This window comes from Hesperophylax consimilis, chromosome 27 (assembly GCF_061612785.1).
Source record: "Hesperophylax consimilis isolate HC1 chromosome 27, BYU_Hcon_1.0, whole genome shotgun sequence".
NCBI lineage: Eukaryota > Metazoa > Arthropoda > Insecta > Trichoptera > Limnephilidae > Hesperophylax > Hesperophylax consimilis.
This window is the reverse complement of record NC_142862.1, coordinates 19,371,792-19,381,464: the sequence shown is the minus strand read 5'-3', so window position 1 is coordinate 19,381,464 and position 9,673 is coordinate 19,371,792.

Here is a 9,673-nt window from a genome sequence, read left to right as displayed (position 1 = left end):
AGCACATCTCTGAATACATGCCTATGTAAATGAAATTGGCCTACGAATAAAGGTACATACTGACAAACTGGGTCCAAGTACATAACGTACGCAATGACACGATTCCAAATCGAAGTGCACACTGAAGTCGAGGGCTTAGTATCACAGAGGCCTAACTAAAAACTAACTAAGGTGTTTTGAGTTAAGCTTGATTTTGATGATGTCCTAATTATATAAATCATATAGGTACGAAACTCTATCTGGTACATACAGCCGTTTCAGAGATACAGTTGGTAATATCAGTTGGGCATATGAGCATTCCAATCTTTATTTACGTTTATTTCAAAACTGTTTTTTTGTAGATAGGTCCCTGTCATCCTAAACCCTCGAAGTGTTCTACATATACAAATGCAAATTATGCAAGAACACGCCTTTCAATGTGTGTGACCGGTGCATTTCTAGTTCTTTCCAGAAGGAAAGTAGCGCGTTAGTTGATTTGTGGGTTATTTATTATATGTTATCTGTTTCCTCTCTTGCATGTATGCATCAAAGATATTAGAAGAACGAGATAATATATGCTATGTTGGCCGCCGGACCGTAGGCGGAGTACTACCTAATTAGGGTACTTTGAATACTATCGGGACGTGTACGCACAGAAATCTGTTCTATGTATTAGTGCGGATACCTTAGCGTAAGCGAAGGTGTGCAGTAGTATTGGTGAACAAAACCGGCGACACTGGGCAGAACAATTCCACACAGTATGAACTGCTCATAGCACATCTCGTTCTTCTAATATCTTTGGTATGCATACTATTCAGCTTTGTCATGTTTGTTTTCTGATTCTGAGAGTGAATTCGAGGACGTAGATTACGTTGCGTGTGATGACAACCGTGTTCCTAAAGCTTTTATTTTAAGGCGATGCACTACGTCGTGTAATATTTTAAATTGAGCCGCTATCAATAACAACCCTTACGTAGATGGCGATAAGGTTTAAATTCCCGCTTAACACCATCCGCCTGTTTTGATTTATGCAAGAACAAAACATGGCCAAAAAGTGCCTTTTATTTTATTTTGTCGATGTTCAGTATTGTTCAGGCATAAACATTTAATTTTTTTCCGATCATTTTATAAATAACTTAATTTTCCACATTATACAATAAAATCATAACAGAAAATGGGTTCGTAAGTAGGAGATTTCGAACTTTAAAGCAGTTTTCATAGGCCTTATACATTATTTTTTTCTGCAGAGGGATTATGGCATCCCGAATTTGGGCATGTTGTGAGGTTGAAAGGAAGAAGATGACAGAGAGAAAGGTTGGAAAAACATGTCATTTATCACTTTAATGTCTAAACCTATTTCAAACAAGGTTTCAATTCTGAATGGAGGTTTTTCACCGGTCAGTCTCAGGCTGGGGGTTATGTACCAGTTATGTAATTAGAGTGAGAGATCGAAGAAAGTATCACATGCCTAATACCTACCTACCTATAGTGAGTAAGAGAGAGAAGGTATCTTGATATTTAAAAAAACGATCCGTTGGTTGTCTGACTGCTGAATGCTTAACTACTTCTTCCATCGATCTCTCTAACTAACTAAATTATCACAACGTTTACAGCGGGGATATGCAGAGAAAGTGAAACGCTTCCCATCTCTGCTTTGACATACACTCATGCCTTCTTTAACATTCATAAACCACCATCGTCTTATGTGCACTATTCCATCATTCTAACTCTTGACATTAAACACTAAAACATTGCCTTCCTGGATTTAGCTGATGACTTTTCTGGGACACTTGAAATTAATAAGAAAATTATTTTAATAGCGCCCAAAAGTCTCAATGTTCCCAACCATCTGGAGCCAGTGAGACTATGGCTTCTCCAATTGGGCTATGTTGTGAGTCTGATGGTGGTGAGAATGGGAAGAAGACGAGGAAGAGGAAGATGGAAAAGTATCTGGCAATTCAGATTTGGTCACCAAACATGGCTAAGACTTGGTTGACATCTCCAGCCGGACTACTGACCCATCGTCTTGCACCGCAGTTGGAGGGATGGATTCATCCATCACTCCTGGACACACTGATCCCTAGATTCCCACCCACCCCTCTCCTTCGTCTCTTTAAAAAGACACTCCACAGATCATCCTAAGATGACTTAGGCTTTCTGAATGGTCTTTCACCAAAGAGATACTGAAGGTGTTTACCACATTTGAACATGCCGCAAACCGACAAAGATACGACTAAAATATTTGATTCGTCCAACATCAATCTCTTTATTTTCATAATAGGTATATCTTTGTCGTCTTTCTTCGTATATTTCTCAATTCACTTGGCAACAATAGTGATTATTCACAAAGCTATTTATTTATTTAATACCAACTAATTCTGAACTTCCCAAAATTAGAGAAATTTCATGCGCATTAGTGGAGTCCTGGAAGCCATAATATCAGACCGATTATCATTCAAATCTACCTGGAAAGCGATGAATATGGCATAAGACTCTTTGATCCCTGTAATCCACATTGTAATTAGCTACTTTGTTGTGGCATTGTTAATTTGTCCTAACGCTCTGTTTACAGTAATGCCAATACCTTATTAGCAGGAAAAACCAGGAAATGTCTTATTAAAACCTAATTACAGGTAATATAGGTGATAAAAGCTTACAATTATGCGAACTTGGTAATGGTTGTAGGTGCAGTAATAATGTTTTGTAATAGGGCCCTTTCCAACGTTAACAAAAATTGTTTACATTTTACCTGAATATTTCTAACAATGATGACAGGTTGAAATTTGAAATAGTCGCAGACACGTGGTTTAACCCCTTAGGCCATTCGTACACGGAGATATTTACAAGCGATCCGAGTTTTGTGCGCGTAGCGTACGCGTTGCTCGTTAGTATCCGCCATACTATTTTGCTAGTGTCAGCACACGACGCGACGCGATGACGTTGGGTTTGAAGTAAGTTATGGAGGTTCAAATTTGTTATGGATGTGGTCAAATATATGTATTAAAATAATTTTAATTTACCAGAATACGTACTAAAGAATTTAATGGAGAAGTCATGAATTGAGGTTTGCAAGAAAAGTTAATTTTACATCATTCTCATGTAGTTTTTGTAAAATTTATTTAGTTGTATGGCTGAACCCAAAATCTTCTTTCAGATCTTTTTTTATGCTTGTAAATATAAAAAAAAAAACAAAATCACTGTCTTCATCGCTAGAGTAACTTGACATCTAGAACAAAATCACTGTCTTCATCGCTAGATTAACTTGACATCTTATTGATACCACGGCTGTAATTGAAAAAGAACAAAATCACTGTCTTCATCGCTAGAGTAACTTGACATCTTATTGATTTCACGGCTGTACTTGAAAAAGAACAAAATCACTGTCATCATCGCTAGAGTAACTTGACATCTTATTGATTCCACGGCTGTACTTGAAAAAAGGATAAAATCACTGTCTTCATCGCTAGAGTAACTTGACATCTTATTGATTCCACGTCTGTACTTGAAAAAGAACAAAATCCCTGTCTCCATCGCTAGAGTAACTTGACATCTTATTGATTCCACGGCTGTACTTGAAAAAGAACAAAATCACTGTCTTCATCGCTAGAGTAACTTGACATCTTATTGATTCCACGGCTGTACTTGAAAAAGAACAATATCACTGTCTTCATCGCTAGAGTAACTTGACATCTTATTGATTCCACGGCAGTCGCTGTAATTGAAAAAATGATGTTCAGTATAATTCGGGGAAAGAAATCAGTTTCAAGGCCCCGTAGTAAGCATTCAAAGATGGTGTGAAAGGGAGATATGTAAACACGAATGTTAGAAGGAGCGCGATAATATTAATAAAAACGAACATAATTAGCGAAAATTGTGAAAATATTTAATAAAATACGACTCGTTTTAAATAGAGGAAAAATCTCTTGACAAATGCTTAAGTTGCATTTAAAGATACACTGTAATTTTTTTCATGCCTATAACATATTAAATAACAGAACAATTTTTTTTTTAAATAATTTTAAGAACATACTTTGCGATTTTTTTCTATCTAGAGAATTTCATATAATTAACGTTTTGGCATAACAAATGTATGGAAATTATCTTCGAAAATAACATATATTTTTTGAAACTGAAAAACTTAAAGAGTTAACGAGAAACTTATAAATAAATCGGTAGAAATACAGTATGTGGGGGCTTAAAGAGTAGCATATCGGTATGCTACTTGTGGTTGCGTCACAGTCACGTACCTTGTAAGTATCTCGTACCTTATAAGGCCCTTACTGATAAAAAAAAACCACCGTGCATTTCCTAGTAGCTCACCGCACTTGTCTCGATGTTATGGTATTTTGAACCTTAAAAAATGCAATTTTTTTATAACACTCAGCTAGTCATTAATTATCTTTCAAATTTTAGTTTATTTTATCTTTGAAAAAGCGCCTTACATATTTCCATGCCAAATAACACAAATTTTAATTTATAAGTCCATAGTACTGTATTTATTTACTCTCGAAAGTCTAGAAACCCTCGTTTGACTTATGTTTTATTTTGTTATAATCTGATAGTATTATTGTCCTAGCGTCTGGACGATGTAGGCCCTCTGATTGGTCAAATTTAAATTGTTTGTTTCGGTTAAATTCCGCTAACTTCAAAATTATGACCCGATTTAATACTAAAATAGGATTCGCAGATTTCTTCAAAAGCATCTTTTCTGCTCAAATAATTTTTAGATAATATCGAAGAAAATATGTTTTAGAAAGTTCACAATGCATTGGATTAATTACATTACAGTAAAAATTATCCACAATTACGTTTTATATATTTGACGTCTGTCAAGAATCAGACATTCCAGGGTTCCTTAAAAATGTCAATCCCTCCTTTACCGGCCGCTGGAGTAGTTTTGCTATTGGCCGACAGAGCGCATAAGAGCGATATACAAATACGTACAATTTCATTTATTCAAACAACGGTAATTATTTACGTGAAACTACAGTTTTAATACGCATTTACAAATAAAACAAACATTTGATTCAACTTAATGACAATAAACAACAAGTCTTTGCATGTACGATTTTGAAAAATATTGATATTTAATATTATTTACGTAAATAATAATTTCGCACTATTTGACAGAACACCGACATGAAGTTAACAATACGCGGAAGTATAGGCACTGCCAACTCAATAAAATAACATGAAAGACAATCGGAAGATAGAAACGCTTCGTTGATTGTAAAATTAGTCAACAAATCTCTAATCTGACATGTACTTATATGTTTAATAAAACAATCATTTTGCCAGGTATATAATATACATTATATTAAGTTATTATTCGGAATCGCTGGACATAATTCTTCGGATTTACCTTAATTAATATAAAAGGAATCTGAATGCATTTGGGAATTTTTTAATTTTAGCATTTTAATTTTTAATTACGTAAAATTAAAATTCGCTTTCGTTGTATTGGATGACAGCCGGAATAATTTCTATTGATGATATTTTCTTTTTTTGGTATTCCTGATATGAGTGGCTAGAATTTTTACCATTTACTCTATGCAAATACTAGGTAGGTGGTACTATTTTAGCCAAGCTCGAAAAATAAAATAAAGGTATTTTTGGTTTCTTTTACAAGTAAGGAAATATTTAAAAAAAGGTTATTATAGGTTAGGATAGGTTAGGTTGGGTTATGCTAGGTTAGGTTAGGTTAGGTTGGATTAGTATAGTTCAAGTTAGTTTATAGGTTAGGTTAGATTAAGTTGGATTATTATAGGTTAGGATTAGTCAGGTTATGTTAGGTTAGGTAACGTTAGTTAGGTTATTACGGGTTAGGTTAGGTTGGGTTATTATAGGTTAGGTTGGATTTTTATAGGTTAGGCTGGATTATTGTAGGTTAGGTTAGGTTATTATAGGTGAGGTTAAATAAAATAATAATGATAATAATAGCTAAATAAATCATTTGTGTTTTTTAAGTAGGCACTATTTTGCCGGAATATTGTATTACATTATAACTTTTTAATTTACGTTTTTCAATTGTCTCTAGCCGTTCATTTCAGGAATACCGACAAAAGAAAATGTTATCAACATAAATTATTCAGGCTGTTATCCCATACAGCGAAAGCGAATTTTCATTTTACGTAATTAAAAATTAAAAAGCTAAAATTAAAAATTTCCCAAATGCTGTTCGATTCCTTTTATAGTAATTAAGGTAAATCAGAAGGTATTATTTAAAAATATTTCGTATTTTTCCGTGTCCAGCGATTCCGAATAATTACCTATATTAATTTACATTTAGCCATTTAGGCAATTATTCGGGAAAGGTAAAGTTTTAGCCGAACAACTGTCATTCTTATATGCCTAAACTCCTTCCTGTTCCGTGATTTAACAATATATACTCACCCTCTCTCTGTGAATGACCTAATATCTACCTATTAAATATAATTGTTGTTAGTATCACTTAAACTGGGCGAAGCCCAACCAAGTGCCGCCCGAAGGGCCTAGCAGAAAAAAACCCGCGGAGCGGGTTTTTAACTGCTAGTATTATTATATTATTGTTATTAATATAATAAATTTCAAGAATATTTTCGTACCTCATCCTTACATTATATTTATTAATTTTCGGGAAATCGACAGGTTTAATTTTATCAACTTGTACATGTTTAAAATATAGCAAAAATATAACCAATTAAGGATTTCCTCCTTGGGAATTTACCTCTAATATTACAACAAAAGAAAAACAAAAATTATCAAATTCATAGTAAATTTATATAAAACAAAAGTGGAACATGACAAGTAATAAAAACCATTATTTTATGGAACTTGTTCTGGTGATCTTATTAAAATACGACAGAAATTATTACAATTCAGAATATATTTTTATAACATTAGAGTATTTCTCTGAAGTAGCTGTTCTGGGGAAACTACATATTATTTGGTAAGACGATGCAATCTACAAAAACATCATTTTGCAAAACAAATCAAGTAAGATATTATGAAAATAGTGTCAGCTGGTGTACGACGGGCAATTGATATTTTACCCCAGCATACTAAGGGTTAAAAGTGAAGAAAGCGTATTTATCACAATTATTTTTCATGTAGGTTCCTAATAAAAAGGACGAGATGTAAAACCTCGAATATTCAAATCCTATCATCGTATAGATTTATCTTGGTATCTTGCCTCTTTTTCGTTATAAGGCGTAGCTAAGCAAGATAAGAGGTTGTCTCTCAGTGTCGTTTCGCGAGGACAAACATTCCTGGGTTACGAATAACCTGACAATATTTGAAAATCTCCGACTACCATCACAGTAAGCGAAAAATGTTGCTTGTGTTGTGATAGAGAACTTAGCCAGCCGAGGGATTAAACTCACGACGTTTGAAGGGACCCAGACGCGATGCCAACTCAGCCACTGACCGGTCTGCACCAACACACACAATAATAGTAACTTGATAGTTTCCTCATTTAAATATCTATATAAATAACAGGTCATATCCGTATGAGTATGTGTGTTGGCCATATGGTCTCAAAAATTACTCCACCAATTTCGCAAATTCAGAATTTGTTCTTATTTCATGATACTACATTGCTGTGGATTTCATGATACTACATTAATGTGTATTTTATGATACTACATTTATGTGTATTTCATACTACATTGATGTGTATTTCATACTACATTGATGTGGATTTTATGATACTGCATTGATGTGGATTTCATGATACTACATTAATGTGGATTTTATGATACTACATTGATGTGGATTTCATGACACTACATCCATGTGGATTTCATGATATATCATGATCCTGTATGATCATTTATGTGTATATCATGATCCTACATTGATGTGTATTACATACTACATTGTGTGGAGTTTATACTAATTCATTGATGTGGATTTCATGATACTAAATTGATGTGGATTTTATGATAATACATTGATGTGGATTTCATGACACTACATTCATGTGGATTTTATGATACTACATTTATGTGTATATCATCATCCTACATTGATGTGTATTTTATACTACATTGTGTGGATTTTATGCTAATTCATTGATGTGGATTTCATGTTACTAAATTGATGTGGATTTTATGATACTACATTGATGTGGATTTTATGATACTACATTTATGCGTATTTCATGATCCTACATTGATGTGTATTTCATACTACATTGTGTGGATTTTATTATAATTCATTGATGTGGATTTCATGATAATAAATTAATGTGGATTTTATGATACTACATTGAAGTGAATGGTAGAAAAAGTAGGGGAAGTCCGTGAAAAACATGATCAAGCGAACCAAATGTGTGGTAAAATTAAGCGTATTTGATTAACGAATAAAGGGGCGAAAGGAGAACGTATGACGTAGAAACGAATGGTTGAAGTAGTCGGGGACGCCTGAGGAAGGATAAAGTGAAACAAATACTCCTGTATATTAAAAATGGAGGGGTAAATTATGATGAAAGAAGAAACAGGTAGGTATAAGGAGAATGGACTGAGAAAAATGATCCCGTTCAAAAAGTGACAGCATGCTAAGTTCCTGATAAAATACATATTAGTTTTCCGAATAGATATCGTGACGGCATGCTAAAATATAAGTATGTCAGTATCAATATCAGTATTTGTATGAACACGTGTTCCGCCGTCCGCATGAAAAATGCTTTTGACTGAAACTTTGTTACGAACCCATTCAATTTATTCGTAAGGCGATGCCATACGTAGTAATGCAAAATCATGTGTTTTTGGTTTGAAAATTTGTTCACCTAGAAATGTTTCCGATGCTTTAATTAAATACAGCGAGTAGAATACATCTTGGCCTTTGAAACAATCGAGTATTTTTTAGATGAATAATTTTATAAGCCCAGAAAAAATAATGTACAAGGCCTATGAAAACTGCTTTAAAGTTAAAAAACTCCTACTTACGAACCCATTTTCGGTTATGATTATATTGTATAATGTGGAAAATTAAGTTATTTATAAAATGATCGAAAAAAAATAATAATATTTATGTCTGAACATTCACAAAATAAAATAAAAAGCACTTTTTGGCCATGTTTTTTTTCTTGCATAAATCAAAACAGGCGGATGGTGTTAAGCGAGAATTTAAACCTTATCGCCATCTACGTAAGGGTTGTTATTGATAGAAGCTCAATTTAAAATATTACACGACGTAGTGCATCGCCTTAAGAGGAAAACGAATAATTTACCTAACCAGATTTTTAATAAATGTACAGTATTTCATATCAATAATATCAGTGAATGGTTTGCGAAGTCGGGGACGTCCGAGTAATATTTGGTACGATCTTACGAAACAAATACTTATGTATGTTTGATCAAAGCTTTTCTCCAAACCATTCATAATCCCGAGCAACACCGCGTACAAGTCAGCTTGTAATATATAAAACTAAATGGTGTATATCTCGTCTCTACGGTAATAAAGACGAGGAGCTACTTAGATAACATCCCTTATTCTGTTTTATCAGCTCCACGGTCATCCCTCTCAAAATATCATGACTTCAAAAATAATCTCGCATAATGTCAATTTTATACCAGCAATATAAGTGCAGTGGCGTGCGACTAGCAATTTCATAGGATTTTATATTAATTTTATGTGTATTATAATATAACTAATAAACCTATAATCAATCAGAATCGCATGATTGGGATCTGAATCAAACACCCACATAAAG